The following is an 18,317-nucleotide window of genomic DNA, read 5'->3' on the forward strand; positions in this document are numbered from 1 at the left end:
AAAAGTTAGGTACTTTCATTAAAATAATTAAACCCTTAGTATAATTGCTACATCTAACTATTATAGCAGAACATATAGCTAATTAATTATACAACATAAAAGCTTTCACATACAAATGGTGTCTATTTTAAAGGGACATACTGTAATTTTGTAGATTGTTTGGGCCATATTCTGACCTGTGCAACCCCACTGAATACAGTTGAATTTGGCCCTGCGAGAGGTGAATTTGCCACTACTCTCTTTAATCTGAAAAATGAACAGATTGTTTATTCTGGAGAAAAAAAAAGAGTATGTCTTCCGTGAAAACCAATGACACCTTTTAAAGCATGTGGGCTTAATTGTGTTCTCACATTAGTTTTGCTCCAATATTACTTCATATTACTTCAGTGGATTTACACCAGATCTGCACACAAGTGCAGCAGAGAACAGACTCATACCCTGTAACACTATCGACCCAATTACAGTGACATCGTCTCTATTGCCAATGCTTTCAAGCCATTTGAATCTTCTGAGAATCATCCCTGGTATATCTTAGCACAACCTCTGACATAGTTGTCCTCACAATAATATGGCAGCAAATGAAAGAGGATTTCTATTATTTTAAAAGTCCCTTTTCTTTATATAGCATTTTCCAATTTCTGAGTTTTTTTCTTGAAATTGTGAAACAATATTGGCTATTAAATAAAACCCAAACCACCCAACCACAGTTAGTATTTGCAAACACACTACAGTCACGCTATGAGGCATACAGACAATGAGAATCATTCTTATTAGTTACCCCCAGGTTGAGAATTATCTTGAGTTCTTCTGGGTCCCTTAGTGCCTCTTAAAGTTGAGACCTGTAGGCTTTGAGTAGGAAGATGCAGGCTGCAATCATCCTAACAAGAGTGGAATATAGGGATGTTTGCTTTACTTTCCACATCCATTCTTTAATCCAGGACACTTCCCAGTTGCATGGTCTATAAGTGTGAAAACTTAAAAAAGCAAGGGTCTTTTTCCTTTGGAGACCAGGACTCAAGTCCATCTGACTGGTCAAATGAGATTGTGGTCTCTTTTCACTTCCTCGTGTACAATAATCCACATCACAAATCATCCATGCATAATTTGCTAGGGATGAAAGTCTTTCTTCAGCAGAACAAAGGACTGAAGTGAAAAGGAAACCAAGTAACCCTTTGGCCTAAAAGACGCTTATACTTCTAAATCAGGGTTAATCTCATAGATGTGGGGTAGCGTGAGGAAGGTGAATTGTGTCTACTTATTAAAAAAAAAAAAAAAAAGTAGCCCGTACACAACTAAATGGCCTTTCTTTCCAATAGTGCTTTGAGGCTGAATTTTCTCAGTACAAAAATTCAGCAGAATGTGAACGTTTTTTTAAAAAGAGAGAAAAAGGACCGGATGGTACTTTGGTTCCCACCCATCCTGGGAATGAAGTGGGAATATCCAGGGGGGGTAAAGAACTTCCTTGAGTCAGGGAGATGGCTGTCCAAAGAAAGCCACACAGTTGCCATGTTAGCGTTCTGAAATCCTACTGTACCTTTGGTCTCAATGGATGTCAGCAGAGACACAGGTGCAGGTAGATTTAGAGAAAACAAAGGGTGGCTGGAGGGAAAGAAAGAGGGAAGTAGAAAATGGATAAAGTTTAAGTGCTTACCTGACCGGAAATGTTCAGATTTATCTTAGAAAACATTTAACTAACTGGTATGTAAAATGTAACAGGACTTCTTGGCTCTGGCTGCTAGAAAATCTGCAGTAGAACTCCTGGGAGATATGAGACCTACCAGCCCACAAATTAACCCTCTTTTTTTTTTTTTCCAAACCTATATATTTAATTAATACAAATAATTACTACAGCAGCACCTGAGGCCCCAAGCTAGGTTGGGGCCTCATTGTGGCAGGCACTGTACATGAACATCGTAAGAGTCAGTACCTACTCCAAAGACCTTATGATCTGTATAGAAATGACAAACTAAACGGTGGGAGAAAGGACGTGCTATTATCCCCACTTTACAAATGGGAAACTAAGGCACAAAGACATTAAGTGACTTCCCTGAGGTCACAGAGCAGTCAGTAGCAGAGCTGGGAATTGTCCTAATCAAGTGCCTTAGCCACAAAAACACCCTTCCTCTCATGGGTACATTGTAGTGTAGTTAGTGTAGTTAACAGTGTTGCTGCATGCATGTAACATGAGAGAAAACAACACTCCGTTTTCCAGCATATCTAAATTAATCTTTCTGAGACTTATGGAAGTGGTGTTGCATTGCCTGATCGGGTGAATTGAAACAAGCAGGAAAATGGCCCCCAATGGGATTCTGCACCAGTGCAGTGTGTGGATTCTGCATAATTTTATTTCCTGGAATCATAGGAGATTAGGGTTGGCAGGGACCTCAGGAGGTCAGCTAGTCCAACCCCCTGCTTAAAGCAGGACCAACCCCAACTAAATCATCCCAGCCAGGGCTTTGTCAAGCCGGGTCTTAAAAACCTCTCTGGTAGCATTTTTTATAGTGTCATAAAGATTATGGGGAAACTCGGAGGCGCTGTTGTTCTGCTTTTCTAAACAAATTCAAGCTTTGTGTTAAGAATAAACACAGCAGCACAACTGTTATACAAGCCTTCCTTAGGTTTAAAAAAAATGTATTACAGAACAGAAACGGACCTTTCCATGAAACTGCACTCGCCCCTTTGATTTCGTCCAGGTTACATTGAGGAGTATGTTGTTCAGATATAATTTCACTGGTTACTGGATAGGTCATCTGATTGGAATATGAAATTTTAAAAAGCTTTTTTCTCCTCCTGCTATTCAGATCATTCCAGGTCACATTTCCCTAGAGGTTAACTTTGTTGGCACAAGGACACAGGCATGCAGTGGAATATAGAAAGGGAGAAAACAAAGGGGCAGTTGGCCCTTGACATATTAAAAGATCTAGAATCCACTTTGGAAAGACGGTCTGAGGCAATATCTATCCCAGGGTTAAAATAACCTCTCGCTGTGAGCTGCAGAAAAAGAAACTGAATGTCACAAGTGGCTGTTAGATACAGTGTATTCTTTCGCCTGTACTAGTGCAGGTAATTAATATAGGAGCCAGTAAGACTAAACCGGGTTGAAGGAGTATTTTTGTAAATATTATACAGCTTTGCAAAGATATTTTTTAAAAATTTAAAACATCCCTCGAGGGCTGGATTCTGCTCCCGTTCAATTCAGTCTCAAAGCCCCCACTGATTTACTGGGAGCAGGATTAGGTGCTGATTATTTTCTTTTGCTGTAGCTTCTGCTGAAGACATTTACAAATCCAAGTATGGGTTTTCCCTGCCCCCCCATTGAGCGTGGCAAGTATGTCTGCCTGGAGAGAGGGCCTCTTATCACAGAGAGAGGATTTCAGGGGGGATATTAGCTGGTCTGAAGCTTTTTTACTGGTGCCTTTGCTCTGAACCATCATTTTTAACTGATATTCCTGCCCTGAGTGCCTGAGCTACCTCTGCGATTGCAGAGCTTGGCATGCTAGTTGGAGGAGCATTAGTGTTCCCTGAGACTCCAGTCATCAGAGAGGAAAGAGTCCAGTTCATAATACGTCCTCCATGTGGAAACTGAGGAAAACAGTTTCTCAATGCTCCCAGCCTCACGTTGCTTCTCTACTCAGTAATTACGCGGCAATATCCATTAAGCCACACCACGTGCCTGCTTATTAGAGTTACTTGACTTGCTATGTACTTTTAATTTATTTATATTTCCAGCAGCTATAAATGAGGAGGCCCTTTCCAGCTAGGAGCAAAGAGATCTGGAGAGCTGTTTAACACACCTCATTATAGATTATTTTCCCCCCTCCAGCTGCAAAATCATTAAGGGCTAAATCCTGAGAACCTGCTGTGAGGTGCTGAGTACCCTTCACTCTCATCACTTGTCTTCACTGGTGGTTTTCTACCCTGAAGTAATGGATTGCCAGTTTACTCAAGATAGTTCACACCTCTGTAAAGTCGAGTCTGGACACTCCTGAAATGAATGTCAACTAGGTCAACGATGGAGTTTAAGGGCACTGATTTCATCACAAGAGGCACTCAGGCCCCAATCCAGCAAAGCACTTAAGCATGTGCTTAAGTCCCATTGAAATCAAGTTTAGTATATTAAAATTAAGCACATATTTGGGTGCTTTGCTAGTAGGGGCCTCAGCTCCTTGCAGAATCTGGTCCTAAATGTGCTCCATTTCTCTTTAATGTGGGAGTAAACCCTGCTCACCGTGCCCTGGTGAGCAATCCCACTGTAATCCCACTGTAATTTTAAGCCTGAATAACAGATGAGCAGTACAAGCTTTATAAGAACTTTACACATTGGGAGGAGCGATAAAATCCAGCAAACCTTACTCTTATATTTGCAGGAACTGGACAGGATTATTATATGTATTAGTGCTAGGTTTCTGCAGCTGTTATGAACAGCAATTCCAGTGATGTATGGCCTAACAAATGTACTGTAATACACGCATCAAATATGCTTTCTGAGTAAATAGGTATTGTCTAAAGTACATTACCTCTGTGCTTTCATGTTTAATTTAATGTAAGTGAACTGCCTTAATTTCTCTAAATTGTACTAATAATCATAATGCTAACAGTGACATTGCTAATAATTTATCTTGCACATCATTAATCAACAATGCAGCATTTTAATTACCTGTTCGGAAAGTCAAACTGTAAATGAATTCTATGTAATTATAGATCTGAATTCTGAGGCTAATTAAAATGAGCAAACAATCAAAGTCAGGAAATCTGTAACATTTGTAAGGGGGATCTGCTCTTGCCCTGCTTGTCAGGGCAGTTATGCACGTTATACATGGCACAAGAATTAGACTCCATTGCCTCGACTGAGTCACTTGTATTCCTTAAAAACCGAGACACTAGGTTAAAGTAGTGAATTGCATGGACCATGGGGTACAAAGAGAATTGCATATGCACAGGTCTGTAACTAATGTGAAGTGGGGTGTAAATCTTTTGATTATTGTTTCTCTTTCAAAATGATAACAAATAATTTAGCTGGTTAAAGTGCTTATCGTGCAGGCACCTCAGGGCACATTGGAAAAAACACAAACGCATGAAATAGGACAAACTCAGAAGCAGACAATAACCCTTTCACCATAATTATGTCAGTGGCCTTTTGGGGCAACTGCGTCAAACTGCACCAGCCTGAGTGATCTCTCAGATCTGCATGGCAGTATGCACCTGCAGAATTCTGCTTTCCTTTTAGGTAGTCTCTCCCACTAGCATGGGAGTAAGAGGTCTTTACTTTTAAAAAGAGCATGATATGTAAAGCGCTGAACCATGGAAGCAATTTGCAGTGTATAACAAGGTCCTAAAAGCCCCAAAACTACACTACATATTCTTGAGCACCCTCTACTGCACCTTAACTATTACCAACCTATTTACATACATACAAACACTCTCGCTAACACCTGCTGCCTTCCATACAATCGTTGCGCTTTTGGGGCTCGAAGATGGTGGCAAGCTCCCTTTCTATCAGGCATAGAGTACCAGACGCTAAAGTCTGAAATTCTGGTATTGGAACATATGTCAGTGGTTTTGACACCTGCAGCAGATCATTCTTTTAGCTGGAGTTAGTAAAGAGAAAAAGTTAGCATTTTGGGGGGGGAATTGCAGACCAGTGAATTCCTAATTGAGGGGTTGAAAGTGCAGCAGTCCTAATGGCTTATAGAACAAGCTTTGAGAACAGGATGATAAATGAGAGTAATGTCATGATGAGTACAGAAACTAAGTAACGAGACCTTTATTTGATGCATAAGACCACAGGGAGCTTCTGTAAAGAGAATACAAGGACTAGGGCTAAATTTTGCAGATTTTGGAAGGCATTAGCAAGGGGGAAAGGAATGCTGACACTGCAGTCAAATGCATGGATCAGGGTTTTAGTATTTTTCAAAGTAAGCATGGGACAGCATAATTTGCTCATATATTTTTAGATGGTGGAAAAGTATCCTGACTTTTGATTTACTATGTTATGTTGCTGTAGGGAATGTTCTGGGTTTAAAATGAGGTGTCCAGAGCCCTGATTTGATCACCTGATCGCTGAGTTCCAGCTGGGAGATGAGGAAGCCATTATATACAAAACAAGAATCTCTAGCCAAAAATTACCTCTGGTTTCAATTGAACTGGGAGAAGTTGCTGATAAGTTAGGGCTGGATGTCAGAAATGCAGTAGTTAACGGTAAAGATGAATGAGAGATCGTGAGGTGATAACTTAGAGAAATTTGTGTGTTGTCCATATAAAAGAGACAGCTCACCCTGCGTTACTGCTGGAGGACATGAGTGGCGGATCATGCATGTATGCTAACCTACATTGGTCCTAAAGTTAAATCTCCAAGAACCCATCAGAAATAAATCTAGAAACCTTTAGCAAGATCTGATATACAGTGTAAAAATGTGCAACCTGTCTCTGTACACTAGGTTCTCCATATAACTTCCACCTTTTGTGAGACAATTATAAAGAAAATGATACTGCACTCTGGAATGCAGTTTCTATAGTGGTTTTATTCACTGGCTTAGAATCATTGCCAGAAACATCTCCAGAGGTGTGTGCATAATCGAGGGGCATCAAGTCAATGAGTCAAGACACCAGAAAATAAAATTCAGATGAACATTGCATTCAAAAATGATATAATTTGTCATTTAATACTATCTTAAATCCTCCTTATTGGACTAATACATCTAGTCATAAAGCAACCTGAGGCATCAGTACCGTATTGCACCGCATTCAGAATACACAAACAGTCACAAAATTCTGCAACTTTAGTTTGCTGCTAAGGGATGATGGTAACTAACTTTTAAAATCTCTCAATGATCGTAAAATGGAAGTCCACAATGCACTTGAATTGTTCCATAGCTGAAAAATGCAGAGATGTGGCAAGAATGTATAGAACCTTTTCTCTTATGTCTCCGTTCAAATCCAATCTCGGTTGGTAGTGACCTTACAGCATTATCACTTGATGACTGTTAGGCAGCTTATGTGAAATAAGTTGTTTCTTAATTATCTGAATGTTATTCCCAGATGTTTGAATGACCAATTAGGTAGTATCCTGGAACGCTTTACGTGGCTTAGATTGCAAGAGAGAGGATGTATTGTACTTCAGAAATAAGCAGTAAGAGCTATTCATTCCAGATCTTTTCACCAGCACTAAATTCACTAAAGAAAAAATGTTTTTTAAACAACTCTATAAAGCCTTGAAATGGTATGTAGCGTCATTAAGTTCCAATATATATGAAGAATTCTGTTTTTATTCAGTGGCCCAATCCTAAATGTATTCATTTATGAGTAATGGATTTCTGATTCCTTCTAGATTTAGTTACAGATCTTAAGATTTTGCATACAACAAAGGTCAGACACACTAGGAGGTATGAAATAATGTTGCTTCCACACACACTCGTTCCCAATAAATCTGTTGTCACACGGAAAGTGTAACAGGGCTGTTGTTTAAGTTGGTTAGGGATGCAATTTGCAGATGCAAAATGTGTGCAAATGTGTGCCCTTTGTTATGGTTGTGCACAGAAATCAGGTAATGTTGTGCACAGTTATCTGATCTGCATGGTCAGACAGTAATTTGTGTGTGTCCAGCCATATTCAAATTCAAACCTCACATGTTCATTTGGATGATTGCTTAGTTAGAATATTGAGAGGGAATTGATTGGCAGGGGAGTTGGGTGTTTGCTCTGTGATGACATTATCTGTGTGTAATAAATCTCCCTCAAAGTCCCCAATTAGACTTTTTTTAAGAAGTCAGTGTGTTCAAATACAAATTTCATTTGTACTAACTGACACTACATTACATTGTATTTGATCTTTCATTCCTAATGCTGGCTAATGCTCACTGATGTGAGACATTTGTCTGGATAATACACTGGGTAAAACTGCAGGGTTGGATCCACTGCATGACCTAAAAGTGTACTGCAATTTTCATTTTGCATCAACGGTTACCATCATCTTTGTGATAATTAGGGGGCAGAATCTGGAAAAAAGCAATTCCCAGTATGCACTCAAAATGGAACCTTGTAATGTTTGTCTCTAGGAACGTATTTAAAGGATTCTGGAGAGATCTCCTGGGAGGAACCACCAGGAATAAGGAAAGTTCGAAGAAAACATTTCTGTTCTCTTAGCAAACATTTATTTTTCAAGGTTTTTTACATATAATGTAAAATCATACCCTGAATAAACAACGACAAACAGGTGGCAAGTTCATTAGAATTTCCCACATGCTCTTGGTCCTAGCTATTGAAATACTGGGGCTTTGCTCCGTTCTTCTTGGAGGCTACATTCTACGTGCCCGGCTGCCTTGTACCAGTTCTGATTAGCACTCTCCTCGCCTTACTCTCATTAGGTTTCTATGCAGATCCAGTCTACTGTGTGCCAAGGAAGGGTACATTTCAGATTTATGGTGCAGCCTGCAGGGAGAGTGAATGTTACTTAATGAGCTTGAATTGTACATGTGCGTAACAGTGAACAATGAGCCCCTCAGCCAGAAGCAAAATCAAAAATTTGGGCAAGCTTTAACATTTATACAACAAATCACGGGAGTGTTCATTTTTCACTGACGGACACCACTGAAGCAAATGCTGTGTTACTTCTCTCCTCATCGCTCAGCATTATTTAAAATACCTCCTTGTCCTTTGTTTATTTCGAGAAAGACTTTTTTGGCTAAATAGGTTGTAGGGTATTCTTTAGCTGAAAGACATAATCCACCTCGTCAATCCTAAAGGAGTTTCATTTTGCTCTCCAGAAAGATATTCTCCCCATCTGCTCTTCCATCATTCGTAACTAAAGAAATGCTTTCAATCCTTTAAAAAGCTAGTCTCCTCTAAAAATCAATAGTTAACATTGTCTTTAAATAGTTTAACATTTACTTTTAACATGGTTTTCATTTCTTCTCCTGGTTGACTAAATGCTTGTATTATCCATCCTCATTCTTATTTCTCTTTCCCTTTGCTAGTGCTTGAGTACTCATCAAGATCACAATTCTTGTGTCAATGACATCGGCTATATATAGAAAGGGTTGTGGCAATATATGTTAAAGGAACTGGAACTCAGTAACAGAAGCATTATTAACTAATTTATGGAAGGCATCAACTCAGAATAATTACAGGCAAAAGGGTAGTGTAAATCCCTAGGGAAAATATACTTTGGATGCTTGTTTTACTTACAAGCAAATCTGAATGCTGGCCCAAAGGTCAAAAATAAAAGACCATGTGCTTTATTCCTCTCAAGTCATTCACCTTCCTTTCTCTTCTCATACATGAAATTGTCCAGGGGTTCATTTAGAAAACTGTATGTCGAGAGCAGGGCTGTTGGCAATCTGGAAAAGTTAAGCAAATTAGCAGAATTATTAGGAAAAGAGCCAATTCTCCACAGCCTGCAAAGCAACCGCTTGTTAAATTGGCTGTCATGAGAGAATTGCATTGATCGAATGATGATTGCAGTGTTTTGAGAGGGAGAGCAGTGCAGGCCTGTTCTGAAATAACATTGCCGTATTACAAATGCAAAAGAAAAAGGGAGCCTGTGTAGATTCTACAGCAAAACTTTCAGTAATTTCTTGAAATGAGAGAATTAAAACATGGTTCTGCTCTACACCCACAGTCCTGGTGCCCTTTTACTTCTGCACTTCTGGAAGGGAGGGCAGGGACGAGAGTCTGTGCTATGTGTTTCTAAAAATAGAAATGATGGCAGAAGGGTTGACTTCTAGAAACACTTCAAACCAGGTGGCTAGTTACACCTGTTTCCCTTGTGAGATCATGAGGACATCTGCATTTCTGCGAGCTCACCCTCCTGGCTCAACTTGTGAGTTGAGGTTTTTGGAAACAGAAATCTGAATCCAGTAAAAAGCCATTTAAGGAGATTGCTCTCGCACTGTTTCTAATAGCTCATTTTTAGATATAATTTTGCTATTGATCTGATATTTTTATACATTATAAGGGGCACTTAGCAAAGAAAGAATGGATTAGCAGATTAAATATGCTTTATTAGCGGATACCTTTTGGGAAATTATGTCAGTTTTCCATTTAAAAGATGCATCAGGTTTATTCAGTTATTGAATCAATTTATTCATGCTTGAAAACCTACTAACATTCCACTTAAATATTTCCAATGTCAAGTCTAATACTGGAGAACTGAGCTGAAGGAGCAAAGCCAAAGAAATGAAGAAAATGTACAGCAGGGCAGTACTTTGTATTTCTACCGCAGCTGGGGAATTAACCATGTTATGTCATGATTGGTAAAGTGAGGTTAGGAACCCTGGGCTTGATTCTGATGTCTCTGACACCAGTGTAAATGAGGTGTTACCATACTGAAATCAGTGGAATCCATTTAAGACTGGTGCAAATGAGATAGGAATCAGGCTGGCTTTTTTCCAGCCACAGCCTGACTTTTCAGAAGTGCTGAAAACACTCAATTCCATCTGAAGTCGAGTAATGGGTGTCTCAGCACTTCTTAAAGTGTGGGCCAATTTCCCATTAATTGCACTGTGTAATATGACAAGATTTCAAATCTATGCCCGAAACGGACTATCTGGCACGGTGACTGTAATTAATATTGGCCATATCCTGCAGTCATTCTGCATGCAGATTGATGTGGAAGGTTCAGCTTTTTTTATTAGCACCAGACCTATGCTGCAATTCTGACGCAGGTAAGACTTCCATTGACGTCAATGGAGGTGTTTGCCAGGATGAAAACTGCAACATCAGGCTCATTATATTTACCAAATAAATCCTTTGAAATTACCAGAGATGTAACGGAGCTATGAAGTTTGCTTCTGGATGCAGATCAATTTTTTCCAAAGATTTGAGGATATTCAGATCTGGGGATTGGTTTGGGTTCCTACCCAGTAATTAGCCGGTAATCCGGTAATTAGTAGCTACATTTGGTTCCCAATAGCTTTTCATAATTGTTCCTGGAGTCACATTTCTATAGTTTGCTTCACATTCTGTTCTGCTCTTTTAAATGAAAAGGACCAAACGGGTAAGCCTGTAAGATGTTTCTTTTGGGGCCAGGATCATTAGGCTCAGTAAGTTCTATTAGTCGATTTTATTGTTCTGTGACTTTATTGACTCAAACCTCAGCAAGCACGGATGGTATAAAATGTGGTAAGAACCTATATCCTGTCTCATATTAATTTAAAGTGGAATCCACCCTCCCACGCCACTTGACTAATGGCTCTGAGTTGGGGAAGTATACTGGGGTTGAAGAGATGGAATCTATCTTTCAATCCACCAGTGAGGCATGGGGGCTGCAGCTCCTCCTATAGCCCCTGGGTTGAAACAGAAGGCTGTGTCCCCTACATGTACCTTATGTGGGGTTTTGTGGCCAGTTAGGGTGACCAGATGTCCCAATTTTATAGGGACAGTCCTGATATTTGGGGCTTTTTCTTATATAGGTGCCTATTACCCTCTACCCCCATCCCACTTTTTCACACTTGCTATTTGGTCACTCTATGGCCAGTAAATCTGTGTAATCATAGCCCCAGTGGCTAGCTCCTGGCCTGGCTATCCCTTGCCTTATCCCTACCCTTCCTATGAGCTGCCCAACTTTGTCTACAGCAACAACGGCAGAGCCACAGTGTAAGGGACCTAGGCTGCCAGGTGAATTTCACCCTCAGTGAAAAATGTGTATTAAAAATAGAAGCTAGGAGGCTTCATAGTTTTGTGTATGAGATCTTCCTTAAGGGTTGGATAAAGAATGGCAGGGTTAGACAAAATGAATGCAAAGTGAGAAGCAACATGGAAAGAGGATGGAAGCGAGAGAATTTTATTTAGAAACAATCTGTCACATAAATCAATTTTTTCTGATATTTTCAGCATATTAATTCCCTGTTGGTTAGTTGAGCATTCAGAAAAGACCATGGGGCCAATCCTGCAAACCCTCATGTTAGCACTGCTGCTTGGTCTAGTGAAGCTCTGTATGAATACATCGGTTTGTACAGCTTGGCCCATCTCCACATGTGGGGAGAGCTGCCCTACAAAAAGGGATGAAATAACTTACCCCTTCCTCAGCACAATGGGGCATCAGAGGCTGCAACTCATGGTTTACTGCTGGGCCAGTGCTGCTATGGGTCATCTCTTACTCGGGCAGAATTGTCAAGTCACATGGTGCATTTGAAAAGTGTCTTTCTTTCTTTCTTAGAAAGAAAAGCTATCCGTGATGTAGGGTGTAAAATGCTTGGGATTCTTTTTTCTTTTTGTGAGGGCAGTGATGGGTCAGGAGGCAGAGAGGATATCAAGGGACAAGTTCAAAGATACAAAATAACTGGTCCACATTCAGGTGACATTTCAGCTTCTCATTCCTTCAGGATTGGCCACATCTTTGAGTCATTTAAATTCCTCTTTAGTGTTAGCCCCACTGCAGAGCAGTGCAGCAATTCAGGTGTTCAGACCCCCCCCCCCCAGCTTTGTGGTGGCAGGGGAGAGGGAAGAGAACACATGTCTTATTATTTCTTTCTTTATGATGTCATGTGATGAGAGGCACCTCTCTGTAGCAGGTCTCGATGCTCTGACATACATTAAAACATGTTCAGAAAATAAGAGCACATGAAAATATTAATACAGAAAGTCCAGCTTTGTCCAATCAGCCCATGTCAATGGAAGTCTTTTGATTGACTTCCGTGGACTTTGGCTAAAGCCCATAAACAGAGCAAATAATCCCGTATAATATCACAGAGCCCCGTTTGCCCAGCATCCTCATGCTCACCAGATACCTAGAAAAACAGATGAACAGCATACCCAGAAAGTCAATAGATTCATGTTATTTCAGACCAAGGCGGGGAAGTCCAGAGTCAAGGAAAGTTTCCCACGAGCAGTGTCCCCGTCCAGCCACAGGGCAAGGACTCTGGCTCCAGCACCTCTGCTGATCACAAGGGAGGTGGAACTGCATGCTGAGAGAGACTCTCAGATAGGCGGGTCCCATGTTGCGAGGCCATTAGCTGAGCTGATCTTGTGGTAATAAAATGCATGAGTTTGGTTGATCTCAGCTCTCTATCTAGTGGATAGAGATTAACATTTCAAAAAATCACAATGGACCATTTGTCGTCCCATTGCATACTGGTGCATGCAGCAGCAGCTTTGTGCTGAGCCAGTGAGTCCTTTCTTAACCCTGTGGGAGTCAGATGACATGTCACTGGATAAGTCATGTCAGTCATGTCACTGGCTAAGATTTTGCAATAGGGCGATTTATGATCGCCAAGAAATCTGAACACATACATTATGATCTCTCAGTGGTGTAAATAAGGGTGAATTGCACTGAAGTCAATGGAGTTACAGCCGTGTAAAACCAGTGTAAATGAGAATGGGAACAGGCCATTCCAACCATCGAGATTTAGGGCTTTTATCTTGCTCATCATTTAAAGTTTGGTTTCTTTCTCATGTCAGATTTGCAAGCACTTGAACAAGCCATATTCCTGGTGCCCAGTTTAGACCAGAAAAGTCCCACAAATCTTGCTTGGAGAGGATACTTGCTGTTCTATTATTATTTTGTTGTTGTCTAACCACTCATAAACCAGGGATTTGATTTCACAGAACACAGTGGGGGGACATGCGGTTTTATAATGTGCATTTAATACCATAGCCATATAGGGCCAAATTTGCAAAAGAGCTTGGCTCCATGGTAACTCCTGGGTGTTGAGCTCTTTTGAAAATTGACCTACAATGAGGTAAGGTCAAATTTGGCCAGCCTTACTCACTTGGTGTAGTACCTTGGCCCCAAGTTGTCCTGTTGGAGGAGAGAGGGAGGGTAAGGCTAGTTGAATCAAGCCCTGAAAAATCAGGGACATAAATGACGTGCCTGATCCTGTTTATATTTGACAATTTAGGGCTGAGTTGTAGCCTTGCCATGAGTTCCAAGTACTGCCCTAGGAGCCGACAGAGAAGCAGGTTGAGACTCAGAGGGCCATCACAATCCGTCTGCTGGATCCCCCCTGCTTCAGGGGGTGAAGAAGGGAAACAACACCCACTCTAGCCCGATACCTAGTACCATGCACATGCCTTAGTAAGATGGCACTGCCTTGGCTCTGCCCATTCCCGTCCATATGCAATGACATGGTGCTTCCTCGGAGGCTGCTGTCTCCCCCCTGCACATGGGAGTAAAGGAATGCCGCCAAGGCCCGTATGTCCTTGCATGAAAGTGCAGGATGTGTCACAAGCTGGCTCTAAATAAACTGCAAAAACAACATTCCAGTGTATCTTACTATTTATATTTAACCAGTTTATGTATTATCATTGCATCCATTTTTACTTACAGCCTGTGTCAATATTATTGACTTTTGAATTGCTTTTTTTGGCAGGGGGAGGTGTATTTTTCACTTCACTAAGTACCTTCTTTCTACTTCTCTTTCCGACAAGCTGGCTCTGGCACGTATGATGCACAAAACGTCCATGAGTCTTATTAAAAAGAAGAAGTTCGTACATTAGTACTGAGTTCATTCGCTGTCTCTACACAAGTACATTGTGAAGACGTATGCAGCACCAGTCTCAACAAATGCAGAAATGCAAATTCTTTCCAGCCCCGTGGAAAGAGTTACATTCCTTTTCTAAGTGGGATATTTATTATTTCGCTTAACAGAACCTACGGCAGGACTTGCTAATGCTGGCTATCCTCAGACAAGAGGGATGTTCAATTGCCTGCTGGGAAGGGAAGTCAAGCACTGAACAGATCACTTGTATGATCAGCCCAATCATTGCACTTGATGATAAATATCCTCACTGGAACCATAATTTATCCAGAAAGAAAGATGCGGGCAGCCCATTATATTTACTGGTAATATTTTTTTAAAAAGAAAGAGTCAATAAAGACCAACAAGAAAAGGCACGTTAGTTACATAATCATATATATTTTTCATGTATCTTTAAAATATCTTTGGCCAGAGAGCTGTAACCTGCATTCTTTCTTTTGCCCCGTACATCAAAATACATCTTCCTTGCGGATGATGTTCCTGGTGTAGATGGTGCTCACATCATATAATTTTTAATGTCTTTCACCACCTTTAGCTTTGTATCCTGATAGCCCCTTCAGGCTATATGTCAATGCCAGCTGTGAGCAAAGAAAGAGTAACTTCTGTTCAGGCACAACAGTACTGTAGCATTCCTGGCTGAAAATGTGCTGCCATCACTTGATGTAATGTCACCATAGAGCATCTATATGTGTGTTTATTTGCTTGTCCTTCCCTCTCTACCCCCACTTCTCTTTTCTCAGAAGAATTATGTAAGGAAAGGACAAACATGATAAAAATCCATCAATAAAATCCCTGTACCCAGCAGTGATGGCATAGATTCAGTCACCCCAGGTAAGAAACAAACGAAGCCACAATATGAATGATAGGGATGGGTCCAACTCAAAAATGCAGGGTCAAATCCAGATCCCATTTTCCCTCTGTGCTCAGGCGTGTTTGGATCTCAACTTTCTGCTAGGGATTCATGGCTGATAGCCACGTGAAAGATTTAAAATGCAGAGCTCAAATACAAATGGCTGGAGGTCAGGCCCAGCTGCCAACATTCAAGGTACAATTCAAAATAGTCTGAAGTAGCTAGATGACCTTCTGAGCACATTGCAAAGCTCATCTTCTGTTCCCCCCAGTTATGTGTAAATGGGGGAGAATTGTAAGAGTGGGGCATTGCTGAAGGAGGAGGGGAATTCAAGATTTTAAGTGCTGGGTCGTCTTTAATTGTATTGTTGCTCCTAGCATGCATTTTTAAGTTATGTCAAGGGCACCCCAAGAGCCCAAAATAAAATATAGCAACATACAAAATTAATTTTTAATATAATTTAATTCACATTAGCTTAATTTTGTCCTTCCTGTCTCCACCCCTTCCATTACCGCCTTCCTTTCCTAAGTTTGATTGATACACACTGGGAGGTCTTCGGGACATGAAATGTGTCTGGTTTTTTATCTCTGTTAAGACCTGTATAAATATTGTGGATATTTGAGCATTAGGGTATTTAGGATGAGCTGTTTAGCAGATTTAGATTATGAATTGCCGCTCAGAATAACACTTGCATTTTCAGACAAGGGTCTTTATTACAGCAGAGGTCAAATGAAAGAGGATTAGTCTTGCTAATTATTTAATATTTACACAAAAGGCTTGCAGGGTTGAGCCCTCAGGATTGTCTTGTTTGAGGATCTCACAGGTTTCCAGGAAACTAGCATTCTCTGGTTGCACGTGTAAGGGTCCTGTCATTTGGATATAGATTACAGTTGTATTTGATATATTTAGAGGCCACTTGGCTAACAGTTTAATAATGACTTGTATGGGATCCAGGAGTGCTGCTTTTGAAATCACTGGCAAAGCTACCCTTCACCACTGAGGCTCATGCAAAACACAGTGAAGTGGATCAAGTTTTTAGGTGCATTTAAAAAACGAAAAGTCTGTCCTGCTGAACGAGGCATATGGCACGCACAGGGCGGAGATAAAGACCTCGGGGAGCCTCGTCTCTGCAAGGATTGGGGTGTGAACCCAGATCTCCAGGCCAAATCCCAGCCTGGGTAATTCTACCTCGCGCCCCTCCCCCTGTGAAAAATTCTTCCCTTTTGTGACCCTGGTGGTTGCCTCGCCTCCCCCTGGGAGTCATTCACATCTACTCTAGCGGCAATAAATCCCACGCTCAGGGCCTACCATGGCAGCGGGTCTGTGTTGAGCTGCAGTGACCCTCTCCCACCACCAGAACCTGCTCCCCGAGTCTGTGGCTCGCTCCCGTTGCAGGGACCTCGCTGTGACAGCTCTCCACACCCCCCTTCTGCGCTAGCGGCTTCTTTTTTAAGGCCGTTGTATGGTTCCTCCTCTTGGGGCTGACTAAGCAACTGCCTGTCCATAAAGCAGGAAGCTGCTCGGATTGGGAGTCTCCTATGGAAACCAATAGGTATGTTTAGCCCCTGTGCTCCCCCTCCATGAGCCATATGGGCCTGTGGCTCTACAAAGCTTTTGACCCCATCCTCCATATCCCAGCACGCTGGTAAAATTCCCTTGGGCTGCTGCAGCCATAGCCCACAATGTCTCGCAGACTGCACGGTAAGGGAATCCCCTCTACTCCTCCCACTCCTCCTCGCATCTGAATCACACTGCCTCCTGCAGGCGGAGAGGGGGACACGATTTCACCCCTGAGCATTGGCGGCGTAGTTGGTGCAGTCGTGGTGGGAGAAGAGAGGGTTCCGAAGACAGGTGCTCCCTCGGGAGAAGCCACTCTGGTGTGTTCGGCTCAACTCACGTTGGAATTTCTGTGTGGTTTTAATCTGTGCCTGGAGCAGAGAAGATCCTGCCGCTCTCGAAGTGCTAGGAAACGATGCCCGGCTAGTGAGGGGCTATGCTTTCCTCCTGGATATGGGCATCATCCTCCTAGAGTCAGGGAGGTGAACTAACGGGTGCAAGCAACACCACCGAGGGCCCTATGCCGTGAAGGTTCGTGAGGAAATAAATGAAGGTCCCTGTGGATTCTGTGGCTGTTGCAGGGGTTACTGCTCATCTGTGGCAGATTGCTCGGCCCATTCTGCACACCACACCTGCTCCTTCCCCTGTTGACGTCAAGGCCAAGCAGGAGTGGACTTCAAGCGGAACTGATGGGACACGGAGGCACTCTGAGAGACACCCTTGAAAAGCACATCGCCATTTGGGGGTGGAGTCAAACTCTTTTTACATCTCATTGAACAACTGTATTTCCCTTTTTAAATGTTGGATGTGTGTTCAGGGATCCCGCCCGGAGGAAGGCTGGCAACACTCGGTTCTGTTTGCCCGCAGCAGGCACCATCTGAGCTGCAGTGGTGCATGGATGAGCCTCAACCCTGACCAAGTGGAATGATCTCTAGGGGATAACAGGATCCTTAATTCTTTATGACCCATTCGATCCCTCAGCTCTGTACTGGCTGGCTGCTCACGAGCCAGTTCCGGCGAATAGTGCTGCACTACCTAGGTTTAGAAAAAGTGCAGCTGTAGACGGAATTGCGAGAGAATTGCATGCCAGGCACTTTTGATCCAGTCTTTATCTGGTTTCCATACCCAAGAGGGCCCTGGAGAATTTCCTCTGCCATGTTTGGGTGGCATATGACAATTTTAGCAGCTCCGACAGCTCTCCCCTTCCCACCTCCTGGGTGAGTCAGGAGACAGCCTGCTTGGGTCAGATATCCCTATGCCACAACAATCATTAGCTGCAAGAAAGGTCCCTTGGAAACCATAGCCAGGTTGCGTAAGTAATTGAAGTCCACAGGTTGTTCTGAATCAGGCCGACACAGATCAGGGGCTTAAGCCCACCTTTGCCACTCTTGTCCTTTCCAGTTTTGCTTTGAGTGTAGTTTGTCCTGACTGGAGGAT

General features: G+C 42.0%; 1 long non-coding RNA gene across 12 annotated transcripts in view; it reads right to left on the bottom strand.

Moving 5' to 3' along the window:
• The window catches only part of LOC137157024 (uncharacterized), a 73,328-nt gene that overhangs the window by 32,355 nt on the left and 22,656 nt on the right, over positions 1–18,317 (bottom strand). For 2 of the 12 annotated variants that reach the window (XR_010920960.1, XR_010920962.1), the window contains 2 exons: positions 16,632–16,859; positions 2,787–9,334 (listed from right to left, as the gene is read on the bottom strand). The exons of 1 other annotated variant lie outside the window; for it this stretch is intronic. This is a non-coding gene — a long non-coding RNA (uncharacterized lncRNA). 9 more of the 12 variants (XR_010920972.1, XR_010920969.1, XR_010920970.1 and 6 more) reach the window with 8 other exon arrangements.

This window comes from Emydura macquarii, unplaced genomic scaffold (genome assembly GCF_026122565.2).
Source record: "Emydura macquarii macquarii isolate MOO-44397 ecotype Brisbane River unplaced genomic scaffold, CSIRO-AGI_Emac_v2 contig_1483, whole genome shotgun sequence".
In the NCBI taxonomy this organism is placed as follows: domain Eukaryota; kingdom Metazoa; phylum Chordata; order Testudines; family Chelidae; genus Emydura; species Emydura macquarii.